This window comes from Ornithodoros turicata, unplaced genomic scaffold, assembly GCF_037126465.1.
Source record: "Ornithodoros turicata isolate Travis unplaced genomic scaffold, ASM3712646v1 ctg00001331.1, whole genome shotgun sequence".
NCBI lineage: Eukaryota > Metazoa > Arthropoda > Arachnida > Ixodida > Argasidae > Ornithodoros > Ornithodoros turicata.
In genome coordinates this window covers 32,486-55,668 of record NW_026999555.1, presented here as the reverse complement: position 1 = coordinate 55,668, position 23,183 = coordinate 32,486, and the positions used below count along the sequence as shown (strand labels likewise).

At 45.1% G+C, this 23,183-nt stretch overlaps 1 long non-coding RNA gene across 1 annotated transcript; it reads left to right on the top strand.

The window, feature by feature from the left end:
• Positions 1 to 19,214: 19,214 nt before the first annotated feature.
• LOC135376834 (uncharacterized) lies at positions 19,215 to 19,825 on the top strand. Its single transcript, XR_010417884.1, has 2 exons — positions 19,215 to 19,454; positions 19,510 to 19,825. It is a non-coding gene; the product is annotated as an uncharacterized LOC135376834 (long non-coding RNA).
• Positions 19,826 to 23,183: the final 3,358 nt, after the last annotated feature.

The following is a 23,183-nucleotide window of genomic DNA, read 5'->3' as shown; positions in this document are numbered from 1 at the left end:
CTCAAGAACATTTTTTTTGCAACAAAGACCTTGGACTCCGTACCTCCTCTACTCTTCAGGGGCGCACGCACATCAATCACAGAATCAACGGGTAGCCATCAAATGGCTAACAATTCTGCTGTAGACTGTAGGGTACTTCAGATGGAATCTTATGCTTCCACCAACCATATATCACATCGATTTTGCACGAAGCTAGAATTCGCTGCTAGAATCGCATTCGCATGCTCACCAATCACCAATGTTTCTGATTTCTCTGAAGCAAGTGTATCTGATCTCATATCACCGCCTCTTGGGATTTAGTACAGTTCTGAGCTCTTTGAACGCTCTACTTTGTCCACAAGCATGTATGTTTCCCCGGCCTCATCCGTACATCAGCGCTGAAAATTACAATAGACACGGTTTGGATAATTCTCACCTCACTCTTGTATTGTTGACGGATTAGATGAATCACCACCATCTAGCCAGTTCGTTTTCGTTTTCTCATATTCTTCGACATGTAATCTAATAATCCCCTTGGGGTAAAACACGCATTATTTACATATATTCTGCGACACGTCGGTGAACAGAGCTGAGCTATAGGAACAAACTACTTTTGCAAATTGCGTTCCTTCATGTGCAAGAACCGCGATCACAACATCAAACAACTCAGACGTAACCCAGGAAAAAGTTCAAGTAACTAGCCCCTTACTGTTATATTTAACGACTGTGTCATACAAAAAAAAGTCTCTTAGGAAGATGATACTGCTTCATGAGCATCACATCTGTCACTACTTCCAACAGTACAATGCACAACTAGACAAACAACGTTCACTTCTCATGCTTGCATGGTTTCTCATTACTGTAAATTGGAGAGTTGCTCTGTTTTGTATACAACCATGTAGTGTGCTCCTATCACCAGACAGACAATTATTTCAAAACACTGGTGTAAGCGATTCGTGCTTCGGAGCAGTGCACGTCGCTTTTGTCGGCCACTTCACTGCTGGTGATTGACTCAGACGGCTCGGCAAGGCTCTATTAACTGTGATTACACTGACGGAAAGTAAAACGTGCAGGAATGCTTTATTACAATTAACATGAACAAGACTTCCGTGCAAAGCCTTGTACTTCATCATGAAGTGTAGGCTCTGCACGAAAATCTTGTTCATGTTTATTGAACGGTAATTTCAAGCAGAGTCATGCAGGGTGGTCCGGTCGACCTCTCAGATTTTATCGTTCCAATCCGTATTGAAGCCTAGTGCTTAGGAAGTACATCGGCGCAGGAAATATCTGAAAATAGCTTTTTTTTTTGTTATGTTCAAGATTGACCATTTCGAGCACAGCGTTTCCTAGCAATTTTCAGGCCTCGTATCTTCGCAAGCATCAAGGTCATGAAGTTATTTTTGTCTACACGAATTGCCTCTGTACTGCCCCAAGCAGCACAATGTACTGAAAGTCCAGTGCAATAGGGGTGGACGGGTAGGTGGAAGGCCTTGAATACACTCGGGACACTGAAGAACACTGATAAGACATACCATCCACCCCTATTGCACTCGACTTTCAGTACATTTTGCTGCTTGGGGCAGTACTGTTTTTCTATCTTTGAAGTTCAAGGTTCTGCATGTGTCCAAAAAATCGCAAAGTCGCCTCCTTTCGAAAAAATGCTACGTTTTCGGCGCGCAACTGCTTTTCTAGACATACAAGAAGATTAACATGTGTGACATCGTTCTGTTCGTCTTTAAACGCTCTTTCCGTTCATATAAAAGAGATTGTTGGAAAATCTTGGACATAGTTCCTAACGTGCGTTTAGCGAGGGGTGGTAAAGCAAAAACGCGCAACTTTGGTTGCGTACTTTCCATATTCCCCCAATCGAACGTAAATTATGTCCCAGACTTGTGTCCATCGGAGGTCCGCAGGACATCGTATGAGGACACACTTTTTCTGGACGTCGCTCAGACACTGGTGGTTGGCTGGGGACGCCTCAACCCACTTGCAGGCCATTATAACCCTAGCAAAACGAACACTGCATGCCAGTTCCGTTGAATAAAGCGAGTGGAAGAAATGAAGCAAATACTGTATAATAATTTAGAGCTGATCCGTAAAGGAAAAATCATCTAAAAGAAAAGGAAACACATCTGGTAATGTGTACTCGAAATTTAAACCGTAAGGTGTAACTGGAACACAAGATTATATGTCCGAGTGAGTCCAGGCAAGTCAATGGTTTGGCAAGAAGCGTTTGGTTCTGCTGGATGAAAACTTCAGTTGCCCCATCTGGTACCAAAATCCTAAATTAGTCGGATAACTGCAAGAACTCAATGTTGGGGAGCTGCAGGAAAAACCGAAGAAACTGGAAGCAGAACAAGCGGAAAAAGTATTCCGCTCCAAAATATAGCATGAGCGCAAAGATATGAAGGTGAAAAATGACATCACATAACATGCCTCCAAGTTATCATGCACTATGTACTATATATTGTCTGATTGAAGAGCAAAAAGTAAATAGTACGCGACCTTTAGATTAGCAACGATATGCCAAAAAAGGCGAGGGTTTGTGTAGAGAAAATGTCATGAAGTAATTTGCACAGTTTTTATTGGGTAGCGGCATCGCGTTACTTGATTTGCGCTACTTTCCACTTCCTGGAGCAGTGGCTAGTGGCATTTCTTTATTCACTATCGGTAGTGCGTACAACATTGAGAAACACGGGACGTGAAGGAAGCATGTCATCAGCGTCCGGTGTCCATTTAGTCACACTTTATCCCGACACAAAGTTGTGGAAATATTGCAACGAGTGCAAGAAATATTTTTCTTCTCTTGGGATGTGCTTGTAGGCGCACCCCTGAAAAACAACAAAAAAAACGTGTAAGTGGTTGTCAGTACAGCGACATTAAGTTTCATGATCTCCGCCGAGTCCCTGTTGTTCTAAACTCGTTGTGAAGTTGGAACAGTAGAGAATATCCAAAAAACTGAGTCTAGCGAATCATATCAAGCGGGACAATGTTACTACGGAAGGAAGACTAGCGCTTGTGTAGTAGCAACTGTATGTATATTTGACCGAAAGCTGCATCTGTGGACATAACCATATAAGGCAGTTCACCTGTGACTGGATGACAGTACAAATACCGATAATTTAGAGGGACAGCACATATATTATAAGCTCATGTTAAGGAAACGGTGTTCCTCGCTTTCTTATGACGTTCAGCATCACCGTGGCGGTGGTGGTAGTGATGGTGAAAAGGCATCACCGTGGAAATATTTTAGACAAGTTGAGAGCCAATTGTATTATTCAACAATTGAATTTTATAGCCAGCGCGTTCGCTCTGTTCCATCACTGTCAGCAGCTGTGTGTGTGTGTGTGTGTGTGTGTAAAGCGATCAACCATGCCATGTCAACGTTATCCCTCTTACACACCCGCGTAACATACGCTAGTGTGCGCGAGCTCATGTTGATGTCACCTTAATATCAAAACCTGATGCGAGTCTGCTATGTGTGTTTCTCGTAAAAGCTAAGGAATCGTGAAATGTTCAAAATGACATCTACAGGTAACCTGCAGTGTAACACAGCTCTGATCTCGAAAACGGTTAGGAGATCTGAGCTACACCTCTACATTGAAATATGTTGTCGTCGAAAAAGTCAGTTAATGACCTGTCACACTGGGACATGAGCTATTTTTATCCGAGCGACAGCCGGTGTTCAATGCCATGTCGTGTAGAACTTCTGAACCTGAGGTGAGACACACTAGCTCCAAAAACGTTGTGCAACTTCGTAGTCGAAACTTAAAAATCATGTTAATCACTCATCATCTAATCATCGCTAATCATCATCTATGATAACTTCTATGGGATTCTTTTCAGCAGCTTTCGATGTGTCTGCCCTGTTGCAGTTGTAAATTTCAAGTGAACCTCTGAGCACACGTCGATGAAACTTTTCGAAGAATCGCGGAACGGTGAAGGTCGTACGCAGGTAGCTCACTCTGTGCACCATTTGTGTGTGTTTGTGTGTTTGTATTCTCGTCTGTTTTAGCGCTTTTAATATGTGACAATTATCTGTTATCAGTGCCTAAGGAAAAGGTTGTGGCACACGCTCAAAGAGCGAGGAAAAAGTGTGATTCTCCCACAGAATGCAATGTAATGGTGGCGAACGCGCCTGTTTACCGCGTGCGACGATTACAGATGTTTGAGAAGATATTCAACGCCGCTGCACGGCGCGGTCGTATGGCATGCTTCGTCTGACTGCTGAATGAAGTCTGCAGTCATAGCGATAAAACTAGTCTTACGACACTGGTCCCGCTGTTGTGTTGCGCTGGTGTCGCCTAAGGATAATGCTAAGTCGGCGACATCTTCAGACACTGATGCGAGAGGATAACAGCTTTTGACTACTTGTGTCGTGTCGCGAAGAGTTAAATATCGTGTTGTACCAGTGTGACAGGCCCAGTAGTTTCCATTATTTTACTTTTTCAAAAATAAACTATTCACCCCAGCTGCGACAGCCATTTTGTGCACATGGCGACAGTAAAAAACAATCGTTCCACCTACCCTGAAACTCTGAATTACACGGGTGACGTTCACGTTGAAAGCAGCAAACTCGTCCTTGACAAGGAAGAAAATGTAATTTGTGTTATAATGTAAAGATAAGAGTAATAATCGTGGCTTTACATCGTGAGACAACTAAATGAGCTATGCCACAGTGATCGGTCTGCGGATTAATTTTGTGCGCCCATCTGAGGTTTTTTAATGTGCACTGTAGCTTCAGAACACGGCACACCGTATTTAACGTTCCTCGGGGAGGATGGCGCGCCAAAGCATCTTATACATTGCCACCAACTTGCTGGCACGCTTCGTCGGGTTCGAACTCGCTTGGGATCAGAAGGTGGACACGCTACCACTTGATCCACCGGAGACAGAAATATACGAACGAAAGGATGGAAAGAGGATGATAAACTAATATACCACAGAAAGGACAACAGGTCAAACACCAATTTAGATAAAATTGCTGTTCCCAACACTCCTTATGTTACAAAAGTCTTCCTTTTGTCCAAACTTCTCGCTGGTGCATTTTGTTTTGCGCTGTCGCCACCGATACCAACGACCGTGCACATGATGAGGCATGATGCTACTGATAAATCTATCAAACCACCATCGTAGACGTAAACACCACTTACACGCGCACGGTGGGGATGCGTAGGGATATCATCGACGCGAAAGACCCTAAACTCTTCACTTGACCCAATAGCGTGAAAAAGTGCCCCTGCGCGCCTGCCTACACTGTTGAAAACGACTATTACTTCGATCATTTCGCCTTGTTCGACTTAACATGGACCGTGATTATGCATTGGATAGGGACTACAAGAAGGGAAGACGCCAAAGCTAACCGAAGCGTAAATAGAGTATGTTTGTTTAAATTATAACGATATTCATCATTCATAACAGTATTCATAACATCAATTATATTCACAGGTGTAGAATAAGTAATTTTACACAATCTTTATAATTTTCTATTGTCGTGTGCATGCCTCTCTTAAGGGGGCACTAAAATGCAAAAACAAGTTCACTTAAAACTACGTTGCCCGCTATGATAATTTCGTAGTTGTTATCATAATTCGAAGCTTTCATTTCATTACGAAGCTACAATCAAAATTACACTGGACTCTTTCTTGATTGGGCGCTAAGCAGTGAACGTTGCTTTAGGTCGTGCGTCGGTGTTGTTAGCCCGTGTTGCGCGTGCACGTGCGTGCCACGCCATGGAGCAATCCCGGTGAAAAACATTATGCGCGTTGCGAAGTGGTCTGGCTTCGCTTTCCCAAGGACTTGAAGATAAATGTCGTTAGTGAAACATTCGCGAGAACTGTTGTGAGCTACAATTCAGTGAGTCGGTACTAAAAAGCGCACAACTGCGCTTCATGCCGCGCATATGGAACACTACGATCGAACCCGTTCCAAATCCGCATGTCCACGATACGTACGATACGTATGCGCGTGCTTCTCCTGCTGTCTCATCGGAAGGCGCCAATGTTTGCATCTTGGGGATCCCATTCATTGCCGCCAAAAACGGCTCTGTTTTTATAGCGTTTTTCTTGTAAGCAGTAGCGTTGTGTGAACTAATTTCGTTTTAGTTGTACTGACTGAAACACGGACTTTCATTTGAGAGCAAGTTGTTTTTTGAACCCCTATAAATTCATACTATGAAAGGTAGCCATAATATCACTAATGACCCAAATGACACTAAGATTTCTGGTGTTATGACACTGTGGCAGCAGCAGCACTAATGTTCCAAATGACAGTCGCCAGAAAACAATGGGGTCACGCACGCGGAGGCTCGCGGAACACTGGGTGTTGTTCCATTAGGACATACTTTTCGCGCTTTTGAAGCCTATGTGCTTGCCTCATTGCAGAATCCGAAGCGTTACACGTACCCAAGGAGCATGATTGACAAGGCCTAATTTACTATATGCCTGAAACATGTACGTGAGTGAAACGTAGGTGAAACAATTTGAGTGTCTGCTGGATGCCGTAGCAACAACCACCACATCCAAAAAGCACCGCAACCCTGGAACTGTTCTGGGCGGTGAATATGAATGTGGTAAAACAGCGTAACCGCCGGCTCGCTTGTGGACGAAATCCATGATGAAACAAACCTGAGCACTTGTTACACGATTACATGAACAAACTCAACCAAGTTTTATGTTGTTCATGTTCGTATATTTGGTGTAGCCCGTACTCAGGCATGTTTCACCACTTCTCAGCTGTTAGGCTACTTTATTTCATTAATGTTAGTTCTGCGAAAATCCACGTGAAAGTAGCAATATCAAGCTCGAAGTGAAATGTAGGTCTAATCAATAAACTGTGACAAGAGTACGTTATACGACTTGCGACTTTCTTCCGTTTGGGGGCTTGGTACAGAGGGGTACCAGAGTACAGTGCACACCTGGTGTAGAGGTGCGGATTACATTTTGTATATTTATTTTATACTGCGCGTTGTATAGAGGGTAACCTTAGCAGTATAACTGCTGGATCACGAGAGCAGAACAATCAACCGGCGAAAAAAATTCTACATTTACTTCAGGACATCTATACCAACACAGTATGAATGTTCAAGTGTTGCAGTAAATTGTTCGACTAGCGGTTGTACCGCGCGAGTAGGAGCATCTCTACCATCACGTTTCTACCCAAAAAAAGGTATGAAATTCGGGGGAACGCACTTCTACCCTCAAAGGTACGAATGTACACTTTTTTTCTTCGTGGAGTGTAACTATGTAGAAAGGTAGAAAATTCAGCGAACAGGTAAGGAAATATTAATGCAAGTGCCTCAGCCGATATTTCGAAGGGATAAGGTTTTTTCTTCTTTTTTCTTGGGCAGCATCGTCATCATTTGCATATTATTTAAGTGGCTAGGGATGAGATGTCGAGGGTTCATGGATATGAAGGAGAGACAGCAACCTTCATGATGCGAGAATTAAGGAGAACTGGTTTAATGATATCCAATCGGGTCCAAGCCTCTGCAGCTCGCGCCAGGTGAAGAAGATCGTGGCGACGATGGCGACGGGCCGCTCCAGTTGCCGTTGCATTGGGGGAGCAGCATGTCCATTGCTTGATGTGGGCGTGCATGCGTGGCCCCACGTAGCGGACTGCGATGAGCTTCTGTGTGTCCTGGACTCCAGAATGAGACAATGCGTGGAGCATGTCAAAAACTTGTCGACGCAGGGTGACTGGAACAAACGGTCGCGGTGTTCCAAGTGACACGTCGCACGCTACAGCCGTTGCCGCGCCGGGGAGTAGCAAGTCTTGGAAGTGGAGTGCAGAGCGTGCATCGGCACTGAGCTTGGCCAATTCCTTGTCCGTGCGTTGCTGCTCAGCCACAGCGTCCAGTGTGAACCTGGTACTGAGCGGCGGGTGTACGACCTGAGAGAGAGTGTTGACGCGGCTAAGAGTGCCGGCTACTGTGTTGTCTTTGCCGCAAAGGTGCCTGACGTCCGTCGAAAACTCTGAGATGTACGAGAGCTGACGAACTTCCCGAGGGGCGTAGTTATTGCCGGAGGATACGAAAGCATAGGTGAGCGGCTTGTGGTTCGTGTAGATGGTGAACGTGCGGTCTTCGAGAAAATTTCGGAAATGCTTCACCGAGAGATAGACTGCAAAGAGCTCGCGGGAAAATGTGCTGTAACGCACTTCCCTGTCCTTCAGCTTGCATGAGAAGAATGCGAACGGTTGTCATTGGCTGGAGACTTGCTGCTGGAGGACTGCGCCGACGGCAGATGCCGAAGCGTCTACCAGCAGGATGATCGGGGCGTCGTGGACTGGGTGTGCCAGAAGACTAGCAGTAGCCAAGTCACGCTCAATCTTCTCAAACGTATTCGATGGCGGTTTGCGCCCAGGTGAGTAAGGCGATACGGCCTTTGGTAGTAGCAAGCAGCGATTCCAAAGGGAGGAGAGTTGTTGCACAGTCAAGAACCGCCTGTAAAAGTTAGCAAAACCGAAGAACTCCTGGAGCTTGCGTGCGGACAAGGGTTGTGGGCAGTCCTGGATCGCTTGGACCTTTGCGGGAAGTGGGGTAATGCCGGGGCTGGTGATGAGGTGGCCGAGGAACTCCAGTTGCTCGACCCCGAACTCGCTCTTGGCGGCATTCACGACGATACCGTTGAGGCGAGTCAGTCGTTGAGGCGAGCAAAGAGAGTGCGGAGATGGGCGGCATGCTCTTGCGGGGTTGAACTTGCGATCAGCAAAGAGCACGACCAACGAGACGAGACGACTATAGCAGATATAAACGAACACGTGGGGAAGTATTCCAAGCATGCAAGATTTTGCTATATACTTGACCTGATACGTGAATTTCTTGTTGACTTAATAGGTTCACTGTAGAGCCGGGAAGTTCAATTTGCTTTTTTTTTTCGTACGTATGGGAGAATTTGTTTGGGTGCGGTATTAGAGAGGGTCAAACGTGACCAAATCAAAATAACAAGAAAATGAAAGCGCGCTACGGGCCCGCCACCTCAGAAGGCATCAAAGTTATGGCCATGAGGTTATCTATTTTGGAGCCCTATGGATTTCCAACTTCTTGTCAAAATGACGTAAGGGAAGTTGCTGTGTCACGTGGGTGTACGCTTCCGATCCGAAGTTCTGCTGGAGTATTAGAGCGTCAGCGTGTTTTCAAAGTAAAAATAAGCCGATGTCCAGCAGTTAACTGCACTAAATCTGTGGAAAAAGGACGTAAAATGTACAGTGCACCCTGGGATACTGTGCCTTTCGAAAAATGTCATCAGCGTAAATGAAACTGAACTAAGGAGTGTAGGCACTTGTTATCAAATGTCGCGCTCTGCACTTATCATGTTGAATTGTGAGTGACTGTATTAACATTGTCAACTCCTAATGTGAAAAGAATATCATTGAAGTCACCACCTTCGTCCGAAACTAAAACGAAACGAATGCATGCGAACGATCCTCAGAATGCAAAAGATTACTTCGTAAGATACTGCGTGTACAATTTCTTGTGCCATATCTCAAATGTTGCTCGTTATCTTTGTTACTGAAGTGTGAAATTGACCACGTTGTAACGGAACATTTCGCGCAGCAAAGTATGGCGATTTCAAAGCGCAACTCAAACGCAACGAAACATGCACGATGTGTGACGAAATCTAAACTTTATCATAAGAAAAGTACGTGCGAAGTATTTGTTGAAGTGCCTGACTTCTTTTGGGTGCCTGCGCTCCCAGGCGAACTCACCTTGGTTGTCGTTTAAGCCAGAGTTTATAAAGTTTTGCTTTGCTCCAATTGAGCACAATTTCGGACCGGAAGTTCGAAGACTCAGCATGCGCAGCGCCATTTGTCAACTTGCAAGCCACCCATTCCGAGCCACTCCCGAGTGCTTCGACGGTGCCGATAGAGTAGTATCGATATGGAGCGATTACGGCCATCGGGAGGGATATCTTCCAGTTTTTGTACTCCCATGTCGGCTTTAACGATAGCGCGCTTGGGGTATTGACTGTCGTTCTTGGCTGGAGAGTTGAGTCGTCTGAGAACGAGATGTCACGTCCTCAGCGAATTTCGCAGCAGGAGGAGAACCACGCAGAACGCCGCTCGTTTTGGAAGCAGACGACACATCAACACGCTGACCATGGAGCAGAAGTGTCGCAGTTCTTGTCCAACGCACGACCAACACGAAATAATGCTGCAGCCCAGCGTTTTGACGCCATCCTACACACAATTAGACAGGCAAAAGGAGTGAACGGGAATAGCCGCGTTATCGAGCTCCAGCGGAGGGCATGTCAAGATGGTTGACAAGTGGAGAAAAACGAGTTTCAGGCGAATCTCTCCTGAATGCTGGTGATCTGTGCAAGGCTGATAGCTAAAGGGGCACTAAAATGTAAAGACAACTTGCTCTCAACTGAAAGTCCGTGTATAAATTAGTACAAATCAAATAAAATTAGTTCACACAACGCTACCGTTTAGAAGAAAAACGCAACGAAAACAGAGCAATCTTTGGAGGCAACGAATGGGATCCCGAGGCGGCAAAAATTGGCGGTATCCAATGAGACAGCAGGGGAAGCGCGCGCATACCCATCGAGCGCATGTGGATTTCGAACGGATCCGATCGTAGTGTTCCGTGTATGCGCGGCATGATGCACACTGCGACATTTTTCAATATCGATTCACTGAATTGTAGCCCACAACAGTTCTCGCAAATGTTCCGCTGACAACATTTATCTTCACGTCCTTCGGACAACAACGCCAGTCCGGTTTCCAACGCTTGCACGCGCATATATTGGACTAAAAACACCGATGCACCAGCTGAAGCGTCGTTCACTGCTTAGCGTCGAAGAAAGAAAGAGAGCGGTATAATTACTATTGTGGCTTCGAAACGGAATCAAAGTTTTTAATTATGATAACAAGTACGAAATTAACATAGCGTGTAACGTAATTCGAAGTGACCTTGTTTTTGCATCTTAGTGCCCCTTTTTGTGTAGACATTGCGGTGAAGCATTTTCCTATTTCGCCAAAATATAAAAGTTAGGCGCTCAGTGCCATTAATCTGTTAAGTATGGTATTTATAGCCGACACGCGAAGTAACTTGCAGCCATCTCGACAGCTTTCGCTCCGCTTAACAACGGGGCTGAGACTGTCGTTGCAGCCAGCGATACCGTAGCGTATTGACGACGCGTTTGGAGGGCAAGAAATGCCAAATTATCATCGCTAGCGTTAGGTTGTGTCACATAACACGTGCACTCGCTCTCGAACTACACGTTCGCGCTAACGACCATATCGGAATAGGGCCCATGGAATGACACACCATGGGGTTCCTCGCCGGCGTCATGCACATACAGGGTGTCCCAGAAAACGTGTCGTTGAATTTTAATAAAAAAGCTCCGCCACATAGAATCGTTCGGTCAACGGCATTTGTTCTAACTACGTTTTTGCCGCCTCCTGATGTGCATCTCATGTAACCTAAGTTTAATTATGTAAATTTTTGCGAACTGAACTCGGAAGTTTGCCAAGTAAATGTCACTTCTTTACCCCATCAATGTGAAGAGCGTGCCGAATTTACTCAAATTAATGATAATTGACAGTAATATTAGCGGGCGACGAATTTTTCAGCGAAATCATTGTCAGTCCGACGAAAGTAGGTTGGAAACCATCCCACACCGGCATGGTAGAAAGAGATAACACAGACATAGCTTATCGCGTCCGGCTTCGCCTGGGACCATACCTTCCATATCCAAATTTCAGGAACTGTCACTTTTTCTACTATCACTCTGTGGGCTGGGTTTTCAACCACCTTTCGTCGGACTGACAGCGATTGCGCTCAAAAGGTCATCGCGCGTTATACTCAAGTGCCCCGAGAAGCATGATGGTCGGCTATTTTTCCTGATAGGATAGATCCTGAATAATACTGTCAATTACCATGAATTTGAGTAAATTCGGCACGCTCTTCATGTTGGTGGGGTAAAAAGTGACCTTTACTTGGCAAATTTCCGAGTTTACTTCGCAAAAATTTACATAATTAAACTTAGGTTACATGACATGCACAGCAGGGTGTGACAAAAACCTAGTAAGGACAAATGCCGTTGACCGCATGATTCTAGGTGGCGTAGTTTTTTTAATTACAATTCAATGGCACGTTTTCTGGGACACCCTGTATATCCTTCTCATGTGATCCTGTAGTCATTCGATGCTATTCTCGTCAGACGAACGTTGCTCTGCAAGTTGTTACCCACGTGTTACATCGGGCTGTGCTCTTTCTACTACGTCTTGCGCAATCGCAGGTAGAAAGCATCAGGAGTAAGCAGTGTCGGAAATGACAACTTTGAGTGACCGCTGAGACAGAGAAACACCCTGTGATAAGGAAATTGCTTTGGAAATTGCTGTGTGTTTGATTGCACACTTTGGAACACCGTGCATCGATACGAGCAAGGATTTCCGTGCAAGGATTTTATGAAGAACCTGAAATGCCACGTTGCCCCTCAATGTACAGTGCATCTATTCATTTGACACCAACTGTCTAGATATTCTTTTGGCCAATATATGGTATCGCATGGGGATGTGTATAAAGTGCACGACGCTGCTCTACAGCACATGGTTGCATCACGTTGCGCCTCGTGATAACATTTCCAGATTTCTCACGGTGATGTTGCTTCCCCTTCAGGTAGCGGGGAAAGCGCCAAAGTCCCATGCTCGAAAGAAAATCCCAAAACATTTTATAGTATATTTTCCGGAGGCCGGGATTCTTTGCCGTCGGACGTTGCCCGTGCACGAGGCACATCTGGATGCGTGGCAGTTGCTAGAAACAAGGCTGGCACTCGTCTTGCTCTGCGTCCACGCGATGTTCACTGGCCCTACCACCGGAACTCGTGGTTGGTGTCCCGGGTTGAGATCTGGATGCTGCGGGGGAATCTGCATATCAATTCCTATAGCTGAACCGTCTTCGCCCACTGGATAGGATACAGTAGGAAGCGGCTACCAATCGCACCTGTGATGGTTTCGAACAACATGTTGTCACACCGAGTGCGGGAGAAGTGAGGAAATCCTCAAATTTTGAAAGGAAATTTCCTTTCAAAATTTGAGGATTTCCTCACTATGCTATGTAGACGCACATTGGGGTGAGGGACAGGATCGGTTCGCCGTGGTGACTTGGCAAAATCGTTAACGCACCAACTGAGAGCGTGGATACACCACGAGGTAGGACAAAAACCGTCTGTATGGCTGTTTTATTTGCTGTGCTTGTCTGCGTCGCGATTTTGCTGATACGCCGGTGCAAGGTATCTGGAGGCAGGCCACGTCTTGCGAAGGACAGCATGGCAGTTGGCCTTAGGGGACAGCATATCAACCTCAGCAGTGGAGTCTCGTGTTGAAGTAATGCATGAGCATGTGCACTTCAGAGGTAATTGTGCAGAAAGCGGCGAAGTACTGGGTGCAGAGAAAGTGCGTCTCTTCCTATGCGACGAGGAAAGCAGGAAAACATAATAAAACAAACGGAACGTCTTGCCATCCCTTGTGGAATCCCCCTCTGCATGCAGAAAGTGACAACGCACTCTCCAGCAGCTCAAGTATGTGTGCAATATACAACGAGTTGCGTTTCATCTGAGTCGGAAATTTGGAAAGATGTACCTTGCTGACGATATGGCAACCGTAGGGTGCATCAGTTGCGAAATCATTCCGGTGGAGTTTAAACTTTAATTTTATTTTTATTTTATTTTGCACATCTCAACAATTGAAAGGGTGTCGTACAGCAAATTAGCAATTAGGCCAATCGTCAAGCTTGCTCGAATTAGCAGGACAACCGCGGCAACAGTTGGTATCCTAAAGATGTTGTCTCTGGAACTCGCTGTTCGTGCGTATATGTACGTGGTACACATACTGGCATGTGTATGTAGTACCTGTATAGGCATGTGTACGTAGTATGAAGAGTACTTATCCTGACCTTCGCAAGCATAAAATTACTATCGTAACAGATGCCTCCACGCATGCCGAAATCATACCACACGAATGCCATAGCTCTTGGTCAAAATACGCACAAAGCTGTAGGCATTGTCAAGGTAAGTAGTCATAGTGAAGTAACAATTAAGCCGATAACAGAAACGAAAACGACGGATGGCATGCATTAATTTAAGATCTGACACCTCCTTCCGTTGCAGGGACCACTGTGTTGCAGTGATCACTCCATTCTCTCACAATCCGAACGCATGCAGTCAATATTCCCTAATCCACCACGCGTCACCTACCGCATTAGTTGCAATTTACAAGACAGACTAATAAGCGCTAAGATCGACAAACCGATGAAAGTTCAGGACGCCACCCCTGCAACGGAAGGAGGTGTCAGATCTGCAGATTAATGCAAACACGCCAAACAGTTCAAAGTACCAATTCACACTTTAAGACAAATGTACTTGGAAACTTGGATTGCAATTCTTCCAATATCATCTACCTCCTTCACTGTAACACTTGCAATTCGCAATATATCGGCCACACAAAAACGTCATCCATAATTCGGTTCAACAACCACAGGTCTGATGTAACTAAAAAGCCCAACCTCCCAGTTTCGCGCCACTTCAATCAACCTGAACACGCAAAAGCTGATGTATCAATTTTTATTCTTGAGTTTGGATTTCAGTCCGACCGATCAAGGGAACAACGCGAGTCATTTCTGATATACAAGTTTAAATCTCTGATAAATGAAGATCCAGGCATCCTCTTTACTATTCGTAGCATCAACACCATATAGAAAAAGCAATGACCCCTCTCCTCAATTGTATAGTTCACTTGGTGTTACCTTCTTTTTTTCAGATTACCACAAAGCCGGTTTTTCTTATACCTTGGAACGTGAACCATCTCAACACAATACCCCAGATTATGTCAACCACAGGACAAGGACCCCACACGTGACCTTCCTGGAAATTTGCATGACTCTAGACGACAATCACCAGGTGGCGAGCCCATACTCAACTGTGACGTCATTCAAGAAACCTACATAAGCCATAGCACATTTCAGTCATTTACAGGGTGTTGGAACGAAACGGAAATCGAAAAAGAAAACGCGATTTTGGTGCGAACAGGAACGGAATCGAAACCGTATCCGTTTTTTTGTTTTTTTCGCTCAGGGGGGAAACCGAAAATTTTACTTAACGGTTTTCGGTCCAATAAAAAACTTCGCCGGTTTGGACTACGAATAGGCGAATGAAACTGACGTCGTGTGTTCTGAAGTCATGTCATTGATACTTTACGAGGGTTACGGTTACGGTGGAATGTATGTCCAAATACAAACAAATGCAATACAAATATGATATATATTTTATATTTATATAATATATTTTATATTTGTGTTGCATTTGTTTGTATTTCTCTTCGCCCTCACCCTTTTCTCTTGTACCATGTGACTTGTTTTTTGATATATCCTCCACCACTTGTAACAGGTCCTCAAACCTGAAGAAGTGCAGCCTACTGCACGAAAGTCTTGTTTTTTAATGTGTATATAGTAAACAGTTGATGCTCACTGTTGATGCTCACACCTGGCTCACTCCACGAACCGGACTCGCGACATCCCACCACCATCTTTCACGACAACTCATTTCCCCGGGAGCAGATGACGGAGTCGACTATGACCTTTTTCTACACGTTATATCCCGTAACAGTAGCATACACTCTCGCTAGTGATATCCTCTCCCTTTCGCTATCATAGAAGTACCTCTAGCTTAACCTCACCCCTAGCTAATCATGTAAATACCATGTGTCATCTTCAATAAGCCTAATATCTCTTTTGTGTTTCTTATTAATAATCGTCAAGCACCTGCTAACGTCTAACTTACCACCTACACCACCGTAGTAAGACCTACATTAGAGAACACGGCACCAGAATGGGACCTGCACTGGACGTACGTTGTATCCCTCATGGCATATGTTTCGAACCGATGCGTTCGTGTCATTGTGTCCGATTACTGCATTCAATGAAGTAGTCACTAATGAAACGAAGCTTCATTGTGTTGAGGGGTCTATGTCTGGAAGTATTTTTTGACTTGAATACGTGTGTAAGTGCAGTTTAGCAGCCAGGTCACAATTTACCATGCAACCAAATTATGCCGAATTTCATCAGGGGATAACTCTGTGAGTAATAATCCGATAGAAATCAACCCGCTAAACTTTGATAGCTTACCCGTGTAAACTTCTTGCTAACAAGGACATTGCGGATGGCCGATCTAAACTCTTGGTGTGGAGGGGCGTGCGAGAGAGACGGAATTATTCTTGTGTGCAGGCAGACTATCTCGCGAACGTGTGAAGCTGGGACGCCGATCCTATGACCGTCGAATCGTCGATCGTCGGATCCTTATTTGCTGTACAGTGGTGCCGAAGAACTTTATGTGCATGTTTTCAGTTCCATGAAGAAGACCGAGAGACACGGACACAGAAGACGACACACGTAGATTCTCAGAGAGGGATTCCCATTCTCTGTATCCGTGTCTCGGTCTTCTTCATGGATCTATACCAGCTAGCCCGCACCCTTTCCCTTGTTTCTTTAATGTTTTCAGTTATGAGCCTTTTGTTCTAAATGTAGTTTATCTTACTAAATTTAGCAATTAGTTTATTTCTTACTAACCATGATGATAGCTGTAACATCATTTACATTTGTGCATAACTCATTAACATAATTTCCGGAGATGAATAATGTAGTGTCATCTTCATATGATACTGTTTTGCACGTAGGGTGACGCGGGAGGTCATTCATGAAAGCTAAAAAAGGAAGGGTCCTAATATAGAGCCTTGTGGGACCCCTAATTGTACGCTTCTTACGTTCGAGTTAGCCTGTTCAATGGAAACGTATTGGTGTCTATTTGATAGATAACTTCTGATTAGAGCGAGTGTGGTGCCACGTACCCCGTATTTTGATAATATGTCAAGGAGTGGATTACGGTCCATTAAATCAAATGCTTTGGTAATTGCATCTATAAAAATTCACATGGTCAATAATTTGTATTCAGTGTTCTGTTCAATGTTTTCTGCAGTGTCTAACAAAGCTGTTTCCGTTGAGTTTCCTTTCATAACGCCATATTGTTCAGGTGAGAGGTGTCCGAAAACTCCACCAGTCCCACCATACTTCGCTTCGTGCTTCCACGTGTCGACTGGGGACCGCCCGCTGGAAGTTCCACAGCGTCAGCGTCCTGATGAGCGCTCTCGCACTGAAGCAACTAGCATAGGAATCGTAGAAAGACGTCGAGCGGCCGAAGTTCTCCAAATGCTTGTAGAGCTGGCATGGTTGGACGCGCCCGTCAATGCTCTGAAGCCTGTCGTAACTGACGACCTAAGGAAAATCCTTGATGACTAGTCCACGGGCTGCTCCAGCAGCTGCCACTACGATATGAAATCCTCGGGAGAAAGACGGTGTTGTCTTGTGGATAGAGCCGTAGCCCTTCTTGTTGGCCACATTCGGAAACTGAATTGCTCGCTCACGGCGCTCATTCACGGGAGCTCGAACCACGAGGTCCGATGGGCTCCCAGAGTTGGGGTCCTCCAGCGAGCTGTGGGGGTTCGACTGTGGAAAGGCAGACCTTTTCACATACCCTGTCTGGGCGCACGTTCTGAAGCCTCTGCTAGCAAGCACGATCCTCATGTCAGATTTCTGAGAAACCGTCGATACTGCGTGCCGTGCATGTCGCAGACTGCCACTCTTGAGGAGGTCGCACAGTCCGATCTGGCCGAAAGAAGCGAACGGCACACGGAGCTCTTGCTTCCAGGCTTCGACGGGAACAGCGTCGTGCTTGGCAGTGCTCACGCTAGGCGAGGTGCTCGTTGAGATGAAAGAGTCCTCACCCGTTGACAGGGCAGGCCGAATATATGAGGTCTCGACAGGCTTGTTATCAGGTCCCGACCGTGGCACGAGCTCAGGAGTACAATATCTTGCATGTATGCTTCCTGACACTTGAAGCGGCCCTTTGGCTCGTCAGAGTCGTCCCTGCTATCTTCTCCCGAGTCTGCATGGGGCGGTGTCCAGGTAAAACGCGACGTTGACCGATGTCGTCGATGTGCGCTGGAATGAACAGAGGCAGACGTTGACGATTTCAGAGTGACGTCTGTGACGTTGGCGGGTGGCTGCGCTGGTTCCATCGAACGGTTCGCCGTATCGATAGGAAACGGAGTAGCAAACGTTGATGTAACCTTCGAATGGCCCAAGGATCGGCTGACACGTCCCAGAGTGACGACAACCAGCTCATCGCGCGAATCGCATGATTCCACCTCGCTTTCCAACTGTTCCAAGTCGATTACCTCGTAGATTTGTCTGTATATGTGTCGTAGAACTTTGGCGTTGCGATTAAGCAGCGCTGCCTTACACTCCAGGAGCCTGACAGCAGTTGCCTCGGCGAGAAGAACTATGATTTCGGATGTTAGTGTCCTTTTCTTCTCCCGGATAGGGGCTCGCCGTTGCAGCAGTAAATCGATGATGCACGGTCCTGTTTCCATGTTTGACAAAGGAAGCAGTCCCGGAACAACGAGGGGCGACACCAGGTCGACGTCTGAAAGGGAATCGGTCGTCGTTCCGAAATATCGGGAACGGGTTATTCCCGGGTTTCGGCACCAATCCCAGGCGAAAATCTGGACTGGTCCCAGAATGGTTCCAGTTGAATCTGGACTGGTTCCAGTTGGATGTTTGGTGGTCCCGGAATGGTTCCAGTTGAATGTGGATGGTCCCAGCTGGATTCCCAAGTGGGGTGGCTGGTTCCACTTTGGTGACATCAGTGGTACCACTCTGGTCTCAGATGGTTCCAGAAGTTCCAGCTGGAGCCTCACAGGTACCATTTTGTTCCCAGAATGGTCGCTGAGACTCCAAGTTGGGCAGCTTCCCCCTTTGAGATATCATCTTGTCCACACTTGCCATGTTTTGTTTGATATATTACTCTGATCTATTTTAGCACAGGCATGGTCTCTTTTTATTGCTGTTTATCCAGGTGCGCGCGTCTGCGAATGTTGTAACTCCAATTCGTGCACATTCTCATTTGAGGTGAATATCATAACATATTAAGTACCAGGGAAATGTAAAAAAATACATCTCAACAACAACGAAAATTAAGCTAAATATTAGAAGAAAGACAACAACAAAAAAAGAAAATGTAATTGCAGAGGCTGATGCAATGTGAAGACGCCACGGCAATTCAAACTTCAAACGGCGAGAGCCGAGAGGGAGAGGAGAGAGCGAGAGGCGAGCGACGGAGCGAGAGGGCGAGAGTGGCAGGTGGCAGTTAGAACCGGTTAGAACTTTGAACGAACTTCGACGCGTCGCGGCAAGTTGGTTTTGTCTTCAGTAACAGTCGCAAGGATGGTGATGGTGTATCTCCTGTGCAGTATTTACGTGTGTTTCAGTGCGCTTTGTAAGACAATGCGATGACAATGGCTCCTGTGCAACACAATGTCGATTTCCCGGAAGAGTTTTGACGCCAAGAATACGTAAACGGCGTAGAGGCAAGAACGCACTGTGAAACGCCAATCGGACTGCACGTCGCGAATGTTTGCAGGTATGAGTGATGACCGTGATGTTTTGATTACTATTAATTAGATGTTTCATTTTAGAAACTTCGGAGGAACTTGAAGAGAAACAGGATAAGAAGATTCCGAACGTACGGTGAAGAGGAATGGGGTGTATGTCGCGACCTGCATGGAAAACAGGAGTGTTGTGTCATCTTCTCTAAGAAAATACAAGATGTGAGGTGGCCAACGAACGAAAGCTCCCTGTGGTCCGTGAGTGCATCGCACAGTCAGGCATATGCTTTGTCTAGACACAGTGAGTGATCAGACTTATACTACGTGGTATGTAAATGTAGAGATGTATTGATTATTTCTTTCTGCTCAGTGTATGCTTTTAGCAGAATAAACGGTAATTACTTGAGCAATATGTGCATTTCTACGCATTATTTTCGGTCATGCATTCAGTGGTCCCAGCTGCTAAGTGGCCGGATCCCGGACCACTTAGCAGAGGGGACCACTGGGTCAATTCCACTGGTTCCACTTCAAGTGGGACCATCGTGAAGCTGGTTCCACTTTCAACTGGTCCCAGTCACTAAGTGGTCCCACACTCAAAGTGGGACCTGTCCAATAAACCACTTTGAAGTGGTCCCACTCCAGATTTTTGCCTGGGATGTTACGAAAGGGAAGGAGCGAACGAGGCGAACTGCCTACAAACGTTTTACTAACAACAACAACCACATGCAAATAGAATCTCAAGTCGCGCCACCGGCGCGCGCCATCAGCCCCTCCTTCCTCTTTTCTCAACAAAGAGTTTTGTTGTGTTTTGTCTAAACACAGTTTTTTGCAAAGGTTAATTTCGATTTTTATTTATTTTACCAGTCCGGCCGTGATCCGTGGCTTTTTCCTAAAAGAGCGCTTTGATGAGTGTTTCAGATATGAACAAGTTTGTTTAGCTTGCTGAAAGATATCAATAAACGCATCTACGGATTCTTTTTCGGTCACATCTGTCCATGCTGCAGATAACAAGGTATTTTCTAATTTATCCTAATCACACACGGTATAGTGAATAGGTGATTTAATGGTCATAATTTCTGCGTTAGACAACACGAATACCGGAAAATGATCGCTAATATCACAGTAGACGGTTGCAGATGTGAACTAATCTTCGTGAAAATTTGTTATAATGTGGTCAATAGAGGTATTCCTTGTCATACATGAAAGTGTGATTGTCATTCTCCATTGTGACATACCGTGTGATGCAAGGATATTATGAAATTGTGTGCATGAACTGAGAAATCTTCTCCCGCAATGTTAATATTAATGTCACCTAAAATATTATATTAGTTTTGTTTTTGCTAAGCAAGGATAATATCGCATGTACGCTGTAAAGACAGTTGTCGGTGTCACCTGGTGGTGAGCGATGAATGACCCCTACGATCACTCATGCAGAAGACACAAGTGATCTTAATGAAAAATCAGGACCAATTTCTAGTAACAGTGATTCACATAGATGAGTTTGAATGGACAGGTCACGTCTCAATACATACGGAATGTTGTTTTGCATATACAGGGTGGGTGCTCTAAAAGGCCAGTCACATTTTCGTGCGTAACGTGATGCTTCCTTGACCGATACCTCGTTGACGCACAGACTTCCGCTGCCTCAGAGTAAAGAATTTATGCCAGAGAAGCCTACCAAAACATTGCGGTTACAAAGCACTGTGTAACAAAATCGCTACGATCACGCAAACTTTCGTCTCAACCCATCGGTACAGCGCATAGAAAATGCACGAAGATCAAACTTTGCGTCGTCGTATTTATTTTTTCTACGCAGTGCACGATTTTTTCGTACATTTCTCTGGCTCAAATTATTTACAGTGTGTTGGTGCAAGTCTGTCGCTCAAGCAGATATAGCGTCACAAGCGAAAATGTGACTGACCTGTTATAGTACCCACCCTGTACAATGCTTCTCCACTGTAACTTGAAAGCGGTCTGTGGTAAAATTCAACACAGTAGTTTGGGATATGATGGAATTTAGCTAAATCTTCTGACAACTATGTTTCAGAAAGAGCAATAATCGAGAAACAGTGATCAACTGTGGACATCAAATTACCTAGTTGTTCAAAATGAGTATTCAAACTACGGATATTTATGTGAAAAAATAAATATATGGTCATTGGGGGTTAGTTTCTTGAAATCTTCTGGAAGTACTTTGGACTGTTGTGAAGGTATTATATATTCAAGTTTACTGCATAGCTGTAAGATTTGTAACATTTTTCATCATAGTGATTTGACTATCAAAGGTCCTACGGGCTTTGACATTTCTTTGGTCGGTCCACAACAACTGCCATTTTGTCTCCTTCTTGAGTTTCAGCGCTTCGGATAAGAACTTTTGGTTTTCAGGGGACAAGAGGTCGTTAAAATATATTGGCGTATTTTTTCAATCATTGAGCTCAATGTCATGTAGTATCAACTGTGCTTTACAAGCCTGTACCTGAAAAGCATTTCTTGTTGACCTTGTTACGAAGCCGACAATAATATTGGGTCCATGCTCTCTGCTGGTATTTTGGATTGTATGAACAATGTCAATAGCATTATCATCTAAGGGTTGTCCAATCATATCTCCATTTCCAGTCTACTGCTTGAACAAGTGGTACACGAAGATTCTCTAAGTTGTTTGAGCGTGTGTATTGCTCGAGTTCATTCACTCGCGAGAACAGTTTTACGTTCAACGTATCCCTCAGCATCTGTCACTAGAATTACGAAATTATTTCTAGCCTATAGCCGAAGTTGGTGGGAAACGCTCTTCGCCTAGTCGTTCGTTGGTATTAGGAATCCATAACCTTTTGTAAAAATATATCTTCATCTACGAGTCGTACAAACTAAAAGGAGTACACAAACAGAACGCAGTTCAGAAATACTCTGCAATCAGTCGAAACTACATTGTACTTACTGGATACATCATCTCCAGAAATGTCAGGCCTCGTTCTATGCAAGTCAGCAGTGTCTCTTTGAACGCTGTGGTGTTCTGAAAAACATCCTCGAAAACAGGTCTCTACAGTCAGTTCTTACATTTCTTGAAACTTGCAGAATAATTACTAACGTATAGTGCTTTCGCTTTTACCGACGGTTGACCGCATCTGCATGTACAACACCTCCCATCGTTGGAAGGGTGTTGCGGCGCACATGGTTCGGGAAAACATTTTCATTACGATGGGAAAACCAAAAACCATGATACAATAGAAAAGTAGCAGTGTCGTATAATAGACGACAGCAGGCGCAGTTCAGCTGCGTTTGTAAGTGGCTGCACTTCTGAAACACTACAGCGCTTTGAAACAGCTGTACCACTGGCTGGCAGTCGACAGTACCCTCGCTCGGCTGCCGCATCCCACTGAGCAGGGCAATGTGGGAAGCTACACTTAGGGCGTTACTTCGAGACTAGGGAATGACTATGTTTTATAGAACTAGAACAGAGGTAAAGCTGCGTAACTTATTCCATTAAGTTAATAACGGTCCCTGAATTGTTAATAGCCTATTATTTTTTGCAACGCATTGCACACATTCCGTAGCAGTTGCTCGAGTTGCGTTCAGTTCTTAAGCGACGACCTGCTTCATCTGGATTTATAGCATCGTTATTTAACGGGACAAATTATTAGTTCCATACAATATGCATGCACTGCCACGATGCAAGGATACTTGGCTCCAGTAGCACCTCCAGGCCGTAATGAAAGAGCCGAATGCACGTCACTGTCTTCATTCGCGTACCCCTTTATCATACTGCC